This window comes from Triticum aestivum, chromosome 2D (genome assembly GCF_018294505.1).
Source record: "Triticum aestivum cultivar Chinese Spring chromosome 2D, IWGSC CS RefSeq v2.1, whole genome shotgun sequence".
Classification (NCBI taxonomy): Eukaryota; Viridiplantae; Streptophyta; class Magnoliopsida; order Poales; family Poaceae; genus Triticum; species Triticum aestivum.
The window spans coordinates 638,329,867-638,343,843 of NC_057799.1; positions in this window are offsets into that span (position 1 = coordinate 638,329,867).

Here is a 13,977-nt window from a genome sequence, read left to right on the forward strand (position 1 = left end):
AAAGCACGACTCCTGCCATAAAAATAATCGAAGGTATGCATCGCTCAGTCCATTCATTCTCACTCACGACTAGGAGGTCAAGCTCGGCTTGACCCTAAAAGCTACTTCCTCCGTCTGAAAAAATTTGTCTCTCAAATGAATGTATCTAGCACCAAGTTAATGCTAGATACATCTATTTGAGAAATAAAGTTGGGACAAATATTTTAGGACGAAGGGAGTAGGTAGCAAGACGGACTGAGCTACATGCCCATGCATGTAACACAAACACTACCCACAAACGAACACGGTATGAAAAAATCACGTGCACTGCAGTCCTTGTTCCTCTCGACGTACAGGGCACAGCGGGTGCAGATGGCAACTAGAACTAGCTTAACAGGAACTCCACGGTCACGGCCGGACGGAGGATCCACCGACGATCCGTACGTCGGTGTCGCATAAAGAGCCGGCCAGCAAGAGGGTGACGTGAATGTGAGCAGCTTCCCTGCGCTTTGGGTCGTTGACATGCAAGCATGCTGCATGCACATACCTTTTTGGGTCAACGACCAGTTGGCCGATGCACCGATGGAAACATGTGCCTTAAATTGATGCCGGTGCGTCCCCTGCTTCATTCTCCAAATGTCTGATAGATGTTTGTGTGTGTGTGAGGCCAACTCCACCGCGCGACCCCATCCTGTCCGCGCGCGTCCGTTTTGGGTAAAACAGACAAATAGCGCGGCCTCAAACGGACAAATGTCCGGATTCTGTCCGTTTTTGACCCATCCCCGGCCCAAACTTGCGCTCGGTTTGGGGTGAAACGGACACGGACGGCCTGGACGCACGCCCTTGTCCCCCCCTGGCCCGCCTGTCGGGGACACTAGCAGTCCCTCCGCTCCCAACACTTCCACCCTCTCTCCCACCCCGCCCCGCCGCCGGCGCCGCCGCTATTCTCCGGCCGCCTCCTCCGCGCAGCCCCCGGCCGTCCCTACCAAACCACGTCTCGACATGGCCGCCACCACGCCCGCGCTTTCGTCGTAGTTTTGGCCGTCGATCGAAGGAGGTTCGTCCGTCGCCGTCTTTGCCGGTGGCAGAGGGGACATGACCGCCGGCGACGTACCACGGCGGCCTCGGCAGCTTCCAACGAGAGCTCCAGAGCGGCCAGTAGGCGGCCGCCAACCACCCCTGCTGCGTCGAGGTGATCATCGCGGCCTCTTCGCCACCACGACCGCAAGGTGTTCGACATTTTGCCCACAAAGGTATGGACAGTGGAGACGAGTTTTTCTTCCATCACTTTCTTTGTTCATCGGACGATTCGTCGTCGGATGATGAAGATCTTGTGGTGGCTGCACTGGTCGTTCATGACCACATTCAACGGCAGCTTCCTCGGTACAGGGGGTCAGTCCCTGGCCGTGCTACCAACCTGAACCGCAACAGGGAGAGAGGCCACGCCCTGCTCTATGCCGATTACTTTGCGAACACTCCGCTTTTCAAGCCGGATAAATTTCGTCGCCGTTTTCGTATGGCAAGGCATGTATTCAATCGTATCCGAGAGGGAGTGGTTGCTCATGACCCATACTTCGAGTGCAAGACGGATGCCCTTGGCAAGCTTGGATTCTCCTCTTACCAGAAATGCACCGCGGCCATCCGCATGCTTGCATATGGTATTCCAGGCGATCTGGTGGATGAGTATGTGCGTATGAGTGAGACAACATGTCTAATGTCAATGTACAAGTTTTGCCAGGCTGTGATCGAGGTATTTGACCCAGAGTACTTGAGGCAGCCAACTGTCGCTGATACAGAGAGATTGTTGGCGACCAACGCAGCTAGAGGCTTTCCAGGCATGCTTGGCAGCATAGATTGTATGCACTGGGAGTGTAAGAACTGTCCATTTGCTTGGCAGGGACAGTACAAGGGGCATGTCAACGGGTGCACTGTCATATTAGAAGCGGTGGCATAGCAGGATCTTTGGATATGGCATTCTTTCTTCGGCATGGCAGGTTCTCACAATGATATCAACGTGCTACAACGTTCTCCAGTCTTCGCGATGCAGAAGGCCACTCCCACCTGTCAACTTTGAGATCAACGGCCACCAGTACAACAAGGGATACTATCTAGCTGATGGTATATATCCTCAGTGGTCAACTTTTGTGAAGACAATCTCGAAACCCCAAGGTGAGAAGAGAAAGAGATTTGCCCAAATGCAAGAGAGTGTTAGAAAGGATGTGGAACATGCTTTTGGTGTGCTTCAATCCCGGTGGGGTATCGTTCGAAACCCTGCACTGTCATGGGATGAAAGGAAGCTTTGGGAGATGATGACTGCTTGTATGATCATGCACAACATGATCGTCGAGGACGAGCGTAATGAGAGTATCTTCGACCAATGATTTGATTATCAAGGTGAAAATATTGAGCCCCTGCACCAAGACCCGACCACATTTGAACAGTTTGTCCAATTCCACCATGAGATGCGTGATTGGCACACTCATTTGAATCTTCAAAATGACTTGGTTGAGCACGTGTGGGATCACATTGGCAACCAATAGATGTATGGGCCAATAGCTCCTGTGTGACGTTTTTGAGGTGAATTGGCAAGAGTGCGACGTTGTTCGAGCGAATGGCTGTGGTGCGACACATTTGAGCGTGTAAATAGCCTAGGGCCACATGGGGTGTTAAATGTGGTTAAATTGGTCGTCAACCAAGTCCGCCCGTTTATGTTAGGACATGTGGGTCCAACTTAATTGTTCCTCAAAACAGCTGACCGTGCCCTGCCGCCCGACCGTGCCGGGCCCGCCACTCTGGCCCCCTTCTTCTCCGGTGGCGGCGGATCTTGCGTTCTCGGTGGCGGCAGCGGAGCCCTCGTTCTCAACGGCGGCGGAGCCTTCGTCCTCAGAAAATGGTGTGTGAATTCAAACCCTAGTCGCCCTCCCGTTCCTCTCTCGGGCCCGTAGATCTCAGCTCGTTTCCTCTATTTTCGCTTGCGGAATCGATAGGTTGTGAGGGGAGCCCGTGGGCATACTGAGATGGAGCCGCCAGATTCAACTTCGAATAGGTAATGCGCCTCTCTCCGATCCAATTTTGCATGCAATTAGGGGTGGCCTCGTCTGCTCTTTCTCACGGGCTCACACTGTCCGCCACTGACAGAGGGGATGCTGCCGCTCGGACCTTCGAATTGACAGTCAATTTCTTTCCATCAAAGGCAAAATTAGTTGATGGTAGCATACAGAACATTGAGAGAGACACAGTTGTTAAATGGGAGGTTGAGTTTACAGAGATTTATCCACAAGTTCTACAGAACATGGGAGAAACGGCAGTGAAGAAATGGGTGGAAAAAATTGGGGAGAATATTGTTTGGGGTCCAGAGCAAGAAGTATCACTGTTGCGGTTTGATGATTGGAAAGGAGAGTATGTGAGAATAGAAGATGGTGAACAGATTGTTGAAGAAATCGATCGGCAAAACGGCTGGACAAGCAAACGGGCTAATTTTTTTGCTGAGCTCGTTGATCTGAACATTTTTTCGAAGGTTGGATATGTGCCATCACAATTGGCTGCGCAGATGGTAGATGATGATTGGGCTACACACAGGCCATTGATTCCAATGTGTACTGAACTTACAGTAATAGCCGAAGTGGGACAGGTGACTGGAACTGAAACTGAAACTGCAGCAACTGTTGATTGGAATGTAGTTGAATTAGATGAGCCTACTGATTTGGTCATTGCACCAATGCCTGACATTGAGATGGCCAAACTTTTTGGCATTCCAGTCGATGACAGAGATAAGCAGGAGAGGGCGAATCTAGTTTGCCTGCTAATGCTGATGAAGAAGTAGATGGACAGTTGATGGAACAAGCTGCAGATGAAGTAGATGATGCACATGATGATGAGCTGGTGCATGTGTATGACAAAGAAAACCCTGTCATTGAAGTAGGCAAGTTGTTCCCAAGCATGAAGGAGTTTAGGATCTGTTTCAAGACTTATGCAGTGAAACATGAGTTTGATGCCAAGACTGTTTGGACTGATAGAAAGAAGTTTTATGCGAGGTGCAGAGGATTTGATGGTAGTGTGAAGCCTTGCGAGTGGTACATATCTGCTAGACTGCAACCTGATGGAAGTACTGTTAGGGTTAACCAAATCCCCAATCAACATACTTGTATTACAAGTTCACAGAGAGTATCAACCATGACATCACAACTTTGGGTTGCAGAAAAGATCACCCCAATTTTAGCCAAAACACCAAACACTACTGCCAAGTAACTCAAAGTAGACTTGGAAAAGATGTACCCCATTAAACTGAAATATACCACGGTGTGGAAGGCAAAACAAAGGGCAATGAAAAATTTATATGGTGATTGGGCAAATACATTTAGGATGCTTTACAACTTCAAAGCAGAGGTGGAAAAGAGGTCACCTGGCAGTGTTGTGGAGATAGATACAGAGGTATCAGCCGAAGGTGAAGTCAAGTTCTCCAAGTTTTTTATGGCTTTGAAGCCTTGCATCGATGGGTTCAAAGCAGGGTGACGTCCATATTTGAGCATAGATTCATCCATTTTGACAGGCAAGTGGAATGGTCAGTTGGCAGCATACAATGCTCTAGATGGACACAACTGGATGTTTCCTATTGCTGTTGGCTTGTTTCAGTCAGCAACAGAGGCTTCATGGACATGGTTCATGATCCAGTTGAAAAGATGCCTAGGGCCAGTGTCACCTTTGGCTATACACACAGATGCATGTAAGGGGCTTGAAAATTCAGTGAAAAATGTTTTCCCACATGCTGAGCAGAGGAGTGCTTCGGTCATCTGTGGATGAATTTGATCAAAAAAATTAGAGGAGAAGAATTTGGGCGCATGTGGCCAGTAGCAAGATCTTACACTAGACAGACACACAAATATCATCTTGATAAGATAATGGCAGCATGTGATGAGTTTGGTCCATGGCTGAACACCTACCATTCTTTGTTATGGTACATGTCAGCATTCAACACTACCATCAAGTGTGACCACATCAACAACAATTTGGCAGAGTTTCAACAACAAGGTGAAGGAGTTAAAAGATTTGCCTGTGCATGACATGGTTGACCAAATCAGGATCATGCTCATGCGGTTGTGGGAATTGAGAAGAAGGATAGGTGATTGTCTGCAAGGTGATAAGCTTCCAGCAGTGGTACAACAGGTGGTCAATAGGAGCAGATGTCTTTCACATTTGTTTGTTGAAAAATCTTCACCTTGGGGTGCTGAAGTTAGAGATAACAAAACTGGAAGGAGACATGTTGTTAACACTGAATTGCATGATTGCACTTGCCTCGAGTGGCAACACAGTGGTAAACCATGTGAGCATGCCATTCTCTTCTTAGCATCCCAACCGAAGATAAACATGCACCCATATTTGCATGAATATTATTCGGTAGCAAGATTCAAAGCTGCATATGCTACTCCAATTCCAGCACTTACAGATCAGTCTCAGTGGCCTGAAGTGGACATTGAATTTTCCATGTGTCCTCCCTTGACGAAAAAAAATGCTGGCAGGCCTAAACAGAGTAGATTCAAGGCATGGTTTGAGAAAGGTGGGAGTAGTAAGAAGGGAAAGAAAGATGGAAAGCCAAAAAGGGCCCAAAAAGGTAACAAAAACAGATGCAAGTTGTGCCAGGAACTTGGGCACAGAGTGGGATCTGTCAAATGCCGTTACACTCCTGATAAGCCAAAGTATGTTCTTTTTTATTTGTCTGTGTTTTGATTTGGTGCTTTTTTCCAATTACTATATCTATAACATTTTCCCAATGGCCAGGTGGAAGCGAGCAAGTCAGCCCCTTGTTGTTGAACAGTGTTGGCCAACAAAAAAAGCAAGAGTCAATGGCGGTAGAAAGAAGAGAAGTGTGCCTGAGCCTGAACAGACTGAAGAAAATCCTGCTGCAGTCAACATTCAGACTGAAGAAACTGCTCTCGAGGTTGAAACTGAACCTGAGCGTGCCGAGGTTCAGACTGAAGAAACCCATGTTGAGGTACACACCGAATAAACTGAAACTGCTGTCAACATTGAGACTGAAGACACTGATCACGAGGGTGTTGGCGAGGTGTTGAAAAGACCAGTGAAGAAAACCAAGATGATCAGTGAACTTGTGTGTGTAGTAGAACCAAAAACAAGAAGTGCTAAGGCGAAGAAGAGCACGCGACGTGGTAGGAAGAGGTAGAACAGAGAATAGGTTGAAAATTTGGGGCATGTAATAATATTTGTAACTTGGTGCGTACTGGTAGTCACTATTGAAAGAACATGCGGTGCCCCCATGTTTGGTTTTGGTAATTGATGACAATCTCTATGGACTAATGGTTGCCTTGAGTTATATTTGAAGGATTTGTCCATAGGCATTTCTTGAAGTTCATGTGTTGGTTTCAAGGAGTTTATGTGGTGACCAAGGTGTTATTAAGGAATTATCCAAAGATTGGTCATGTGAGAGTTGAGCTTATTACAAGCATGTCTTGGAGAAGAAGATTGTGTGATCATTCATGTATATCTTCAAGACATCATCCAAATGAAGAGAGTTGAAAAGATTCATGGTTGATCAAAACTAAGTCAAGAGTGAATCAACTTGATCAACTCACAAAGCGTAGAAGATGTACCGAGAGGGATCAAGCGATCCCATGGTGTGGTAAGCATTGTCAATTACGCTTTGTGTACTAACCCATTATCTTCGTGAGAGTTCTTTGTGGGGTTAGGTTGCGGTGTGCAAGTTCAAGTGAAGCATCATGAAGAGATCAAATGCTTGAAGCTTGCCGTCCATTGTGGTGACAATGGACTTGTGAAGATGTGCGGAAGAGTGGCTCACCCATAGTGGAGCATGGGGGAGCATCAACTAGTCTTCATCGAGCCAACACAACCAAGAAAGGTGGTCCAACTTGAGGGAGTCAAGATCGTCATCATCTAGCTCAAGTGGACCATGTGCAAGGCAAAGGTTTGCTCTTGATAGGTTTTCTATTTTACCGGTCTCATGATGGTAGTTGGGAGACCGGGTTATAGGATCGATTGCCGTACTATCAAGGGGGGCTCTCGATGAGTAGCTTGATCATATCGTTCATAGAGAGCTCAAACCATTGCATCCTTGCATCATCTTTATTGGTTCTTGTTTGGTTCTTCTCTTTGTGAGTTTTGGAGCTTATGGTCATCTTGATGACAAGCTCGAGTTCATCGAAAACGGAGTTCACTCGCATCTTCTATGATGTTTTCGATGTTGGAGGTTATGCCGGTTCTTCTCGGTTGGAGGTTTCACTCCTCTATTTGTTGGCATACCTCCCCTCGCTGTTTTGATGCTACTCGTCTTCCTCTATCCAACAAGCTTGAGTTTGCTCAATTCGGAGCTCATATGCAGAAGTTATGGCAGTTTTGGTTTCCTAGCGGTAGTACCGCGGGCCGGAGCGGTAGTACCGCTTGGGTGCTACAAGCGGTAGTACCGCTGGTAGCCCCCAGCCGTAGTACCACTGCGGTCTCGTGCTAGTACCGCCTCGATTCGAGGGGTCTTTTTCGTGTCGGGTTTTACGGCACTAGCCGCGGCAGTGGGGGCCGTAGTACCGCTCGTATGCGGTAGGACCGCCCTGACCACCGCGGTAGTACCGCTCTGGGCCCAGCGGCAGTACCGCGAGGGGGAGCGGTAGTACCGCTGGCCAAGCGGTCGTACCGCTCTCTGCGGTGCTGGTGTGGGGGGTAACGGTTGGATTGTTCCCCCCACTATATAAGGAGGTCTTCTTCCCCAATGAACCTAATCCTTTGAGCTCGTGTTCTTCCCCCATTGTTGACCTTCTTCGAGCTTGCTAACTCTCAATCCCTCCATGGATTCTTGCTAGTTTTTTAGGGAAAAGAGAGAGGAGATCTAGATCCACATTTCCACCAATCACTTTCTCCTCTATGTGAGGGGAACCCCTTGGATCTAGATCTTGGAGTTCTCCTTCTTGTTCTTCCTCTCTTTTTCCTCCCGGGCATTAGTTGCTTCGGTGGGATTTGAGAGAGAAGGACTTGGGCACTCCGCGTGCCCTTGCCAATGCATTTGGTGCATCGGTTTGAGTTCTCCACGGTGATACGTGGAAGTTACAAGTTGAGAAGCTTATTACTCTTGGGTGCTTGGTGCCCTTGAGCTTGTTCCTCTTGGGTGCTTGGGCGCCCTAGACGGTTGGTGGTGTTCGGAGCTCAATCATTGTGGTGTAAAGCTCCGGGCAAGCGTCGGGGTCTCCAATTAGGTTGTGGAGATCGCCCCGAGCAATTTGACGGGTACCGGTGACCGCCCCCAAGGGTTGCCAAAGTGTACGGGTTCGGTGACCGCCCCCAAGGGTTGCCATTTGTACGGGTTCGGTGACCGCCCTCAAGGGTCCCTTAGTGGAATCACGGCATCTTGCATTGTGCGAGGGCGTGAGGAGATTACGGTGGCCCTAGTGGCTTCTTGGGGAGCATTGTGCCTCCACACCGCTCCAAACGGAGATTAGCATCCGCAAGGGTTTGAACTTCGGGATACATCGTCGTCTCCGCATGCCTCGATTATCTCTTACCCGAACCCTTTACTTATGCACTTTACTTTGTGATAGCCATATTGTTTCTTGTCATATATCTTGCTATCACTTAGTTTTTTATCTTGCTTAGCATAAGTTGTTGGTGCACATAGGTGAGCCTAGTTGTTGTAGGTTTTGTGCTTGTCAAATTAACCGCTAGGTTTATTCCGCATTTGTTCAAGCCTAAACCGTAATTATTTTAAAGCGCCTATTCACCCCCCCTCTAGGCAACATCCACGATCTTTCAACTATGTATCCCCGTATTTCTATTCGAACTTGTTTGTTGGTACCTTGTCTAAACCAGCCAAATAAAATTCAAATTTAAATTAAAATTTGGGCTCAAATTTGAATTAGGGATGGGGTATTGATGTTTTAATGCTATCTAAAGTACCTCAACTGAAATGTTTGCTTACTGATCATTCCGAGCCCTTTTGGTAAGTTGAACTCATAGTCATGAAAAGTGTGTCTCAAATGACCTCCAAAGGTAGGGTAAACGGCCTCATATTTAAGCAAGTTTTTTGGCACCTTGTCTAAACCAGTCAAATAATTTTTCTACACATCTATTCTACCTATATAGTGTAAATCTAAAGTCTCACTATTTATTGAATTAATTTTCTATTATTTTTTTTTTGAAAAAACAAGGTTTAATAGAAAATTATATATAAAACAAGTTTAAAACATGAAAATGAGAAAAGTAAGTTAAGATCTTTCTTAGTCAATTCAAAATGAAGTTTTGGTGAGGTTTTCACACTTTTCATTTTCAAAACCCCACCTACTCTCGGGTGCCCACTACTCTCTCCCTTGAACTCCATATTACATTGTTCGAGGAATGACAATTTTGTGAAGGATTTTTCGTAAAAATGTATGTAAACCATATTTATATTTTTTTCTCGTTACTATTACGACATAATAAGACTATGTGCGCAAGTTTTATTTTTTTATTTTTTTTGAATTAGTTATGCTCAACCCTAATCAGTCAAAACCCCTCAAAACCCCGCACACTACCGGGTCGTCGATCGTTGTGCGTGGACGGTTGAGATCAGGCGCTAGGGTTAGCTACAATGTGCATCGATCCGCATGAGACGCGCTGATTGGTTGAATCAGTGTGCATCGATCCGCATGAGACGCGCTGATTGGTTGAATCGGTGGGGTTTGGATCAGCCTCTCTCGTTGGGGCATCAGGACCGTTCATTTGAATCCAACGGCAAGAGTTGACGCGGTGCATGGACCAAGCCTACGCAGTGCCCTTTCCATCGTTGCATGCGTGCCCGTGCCTACCCGCAGCATGCATGCCCACCCGCAGAACTGCGCCCGTACGTTGCATGCATGCCCTCGACGTAGCCCTGCTCCGCCACCCCTATCGACGCAGTAAGCTGTCGCATACCTACCATTAGAACCGATGCATCGTGGCATCAAAGCATGCACCCGGCCACAATGCAGCAGCCCGATGAAGACAACCAAAAAGCCAACGCTGCATGGCGTGCTGTACATGGCGTGCTCCTCTTTGAGGACACAATACTGGCATGGGGTATCGATGTGGGTATCGATGCAGTTCAAACAGCGTGCTGCCCGTTACAAGATGGGCAAATGAAGGCGTCCATTATTGTCATGTCTCCCATCGACCGAACGTTGCCCTCTAGCCAGGCCCTAGCAAGATGTGCAAATTAATGGGCTACGGCATGAATGCACGGGCGGCACACGCAGAGAACCCGGGGCAGGCATGTCCCCTTGACCCATGACGGCACAGACGCGTGTGTGAGCCCGTCCTCCTTGACCCGCGACCGGTGGCACAGAAGGATCGCAGCCCGTTTCCCACGCTCGTGTACACACTTTCATGGGGCGCCACCAAACGCCGCCCGCCCATTAATTCTACGGGTTGAAACCACGTCGCACTTGGGCTATTTAAGCCGGGCACTATCGTCTTCCTCTCCCTCCTCATCCACACCCCATCCTCTGCCTCCTCTGCCTTCCTTCTTCCTTCTTCTCCATCAAACCCGATCGAGCCCTCGAGCCACCCCGCCACCATGCAGTACAACGGCCCCACCTACCGCTTCCCCCCAACCGTGCCGGAAAGGCTCTACCCGGCCGGAGTGTATGTAGAGAGAACCCTTAGGGTTTGGGCGATCTCGAGGTGGAGGGGCGCAAGGGAGTTAACGGAGTTCTTCCTTGCGGCCGGCTTCCGCCACCTCCCCCGCGGCTCTCCTCGGATGTACCATCTTGAGGAGGTCAACCACAACGGCGTTGTGGTTGGGCTCCTCGCCACGTTCACTAACCCTTTCGATGCTTTCCATCTCCTCGAGCGAGCGTATTGGGTTGGTTGTGAGTTCATAGCTTTCACAACCTACAATATCTTCACCGACTTCAACGGCATCTTCCCCAACAACGGCGTTATGCACACGCTCCCGTACCCCATCAACAACAGGGAGGAGTGAAGGGCGGCGCCCAGAGGAGCGAGGTGGCCCCGGAGGAGGAGGATAAGAAGAACCCGCGTTTGGTGCCCCCCTATCTATCTAGCTTGCTATAGATCTATCGTATTAGTTTTTTTAAGTTGTAATCGTTATGCTACTATTATTAAGTTTTATTAGTACTTTAAGTTGTAAGGCTATCATGGAGTTGTAAGGCTATCGTGGAACTATGGGTTGCAATCGTTATGCTTCTATATAATCGTTATGCTACTATATATATTGTGTGTTTCGTGCTATTATTTGTGGATTGCTATGGGTTGTTTTTGCTTATTATTCGTGTATTGCTATGGGTTGCTACGGGCCCGGGTTTCTACACCCCAATCACCACACACACCATCTTCAAAATATTGGCCAAACCACAGACATGCAACTAGGAGCCCCATGCAAACCCACTATGGACATGGGTGCAACTAGGAAATGCAAACTAATTTACTTCGGGCACTTCATGCAAGCATCAACTCATTTAGTTCATGGAACCGTAGACATGCATAAAAACAATTAACATTTAGTTTTAGTGCATCAAAAAATGATCCATCACAAAATTTAGTGCAAGAAAAAGGCCAAAATAAAAACAACTAACATTTTATTGGGCCCCATTTTATTTGCCGAAGTTAGAGGTGGGCTGGTGCCCCTACGCGGGTGGGCTGGTCACGGCCCAACATCTATTCGGCAGCCCAATTTTGTTTTTTACTAGAAACTGAATTTGAGTGTGTACTCTGTTAACTGAAGAACAAAAACAGAGGAAACAGAGCATGAACACTGAATAATTTGTGTTCCAAATTGCTGCTTCAATTCAGATACATAACTTGGCATGGCGCACAGATCACATCCTCTACCCTGACAGGCCTAAATGCCCATTCTAATGACGGATGAACAACAAATAAAACAAGAACAGAGCAATGATACAACAATAGAACCCCCCTGCCATGATATTTGCTTGCTTCTGCAAATCGATCATCTGCATTAGATGTTTCTTGATCTTCTTCAGTTCCCCGGTCAGTTCGGACTCCGCATGCAGTTCAGCATTGCGCGCATACATCGCCATCGGCACGACTTTGCCCACCTCTCCGCCCGAGCTCCCCGTATTCTCCACAGCAATCGGCGGCACCCCGCCCAAATGGTAACATTTCTTCAAGATCTGAAAAGAACAACATGAACCCTAAATCCCAAATTTGAGGAGAAAAAACAAAATATGGAGAAATCAGAGCAAAAGACAGCGAAAGAACGGGCTAAGAACTGAGATCTAACCTTGCCATCCCTTCCTGCCATTGGTTTGCTCAAGCATTTCACAAATTCCCGCCCAAGATTGCCATTGTCATCCCTCTTAGTGACCAACCATTTAAGAGGGTCTGGGCATGGGCAGTCAAGGCACCTTGTGAGCAGCACTGGTCCATACTGTCGCCATTTTGAGTGCGTGGCGGAGGAGGTAGACATTTGCGCTAGGTCGCCGGAGAAGAGAAAGATTGGGGAAAGGGGATGAATGGGCGGCTGCGGGCGGACGGGCACGGGCGCTCGTCTCTTCTAGCTGCGAGGAGGTGGGTCCCGCGAATAGACAAGTGGTGGGTCCCGCGCTTACGTGGATAAGTGGTGGGTCCAGCCCCCAACAGTTAACGAGGGCATCAGTTGAGTTTAACAGCCATGTCGTGTGTGGGCTATTTACCTGCTCAAAATTGTCGCACCACAGCCATTCGCTCGAATAACGTCGCACTCTTGCCAATTCACCTCAAATGTGTCGCACAGGAGCTATTGGCCCATAGATGTATTGGTTCATTTTATGTTTAGTCAAGACAATTTTGATTTGGTTGTAAAACTATTTTATTAAAGATAATTTCAATTGGGTTGTAAAACTATTTTAATTTTCAGACAAATATTTGGATTGTAAACTAGTTTTGATGAAAATATGGGCATTTTGGGCCCTGATGGACAGGATGGGGCAAACGAATGCGGCCGCGCGCTGGGCGCACGGCCACCGCATCCCAGGACACGTCCGGACACGACCCCATTGCCCTGCCCAAACGGACAGAATCCGGACAAAACGGACGTCCGTTTGGGGTCGTGCGGTGGAGTTGGCCAGAGAGAGAGAGAGAGAGAGAGAGAGAGAGAGAGAGCATGTCGTGTATGGGTTGAGTGCTTGATATACCTTATGCATGTAAAGGTGGTGTTCATGGAAGGAAAAAATCCATTGAATCACTGTGTCAGTTACCACCGCGACAGGTTCTGGTCTTTTCACTAAGCTTCGAAAAAAATGGAAAGTAGTTTTCAACTGATCAATAGAGATCCTGGCATATTTGAACTGATCGATATATGTTGGCACACGGCTCCACTGGGATATTTAGAGGAATACAAACAGGGTAATGGGGTGAGATGAGCCAGAAGTGGCGACCCTGGTCGAACGTGAGTGAAAATTTGACAAGGTACGTGGTGCGTATGCCGTTCCACTGGAAGAACTTTCAACGACGAGACGAGACGGGAAAGTCTTTGATGGCCCATGCGCATAAAAGCCCATCCATGCGAACAGTTCGGACACCACACACCGACACGGGCTCTTGGGCCATCGCCAGCGACATGATCCATTAGCTAGCTTGTGCGATTCGCCCAAACAGAAAGACTAAATAAACTATCATGTTAATTACGTCGAGTTAATTGAGCACGTGTTTAAGGGGATGTAGCTCAATTGGTAGAGCGCTAATCAATGCTGAATAGAGGCACGGGGTTCGATTCCTCGCATCTCCAATTTTTTCTATTTCATCGAACGTGCTATCTTTTTTTACTCCAAAAACTGGCAATGGCAAGACCACCACCTCGACGAGTTTGCCATGCATGCGAGTATTCATGTGTGGATCATAGGTACTCCGCTCGATGTATTGACAAGGGATTAACATTTTGTTTTCAAGGAAGGGATTTCACCCCTGTTTTTTCATATAAAGAAACCAGACTAGATGTTTACAGGGTACTAACTTTACAAGAGATGCACGTTTATAATGTTTCATCCTACTCCTTCATGTGCCGTGAGA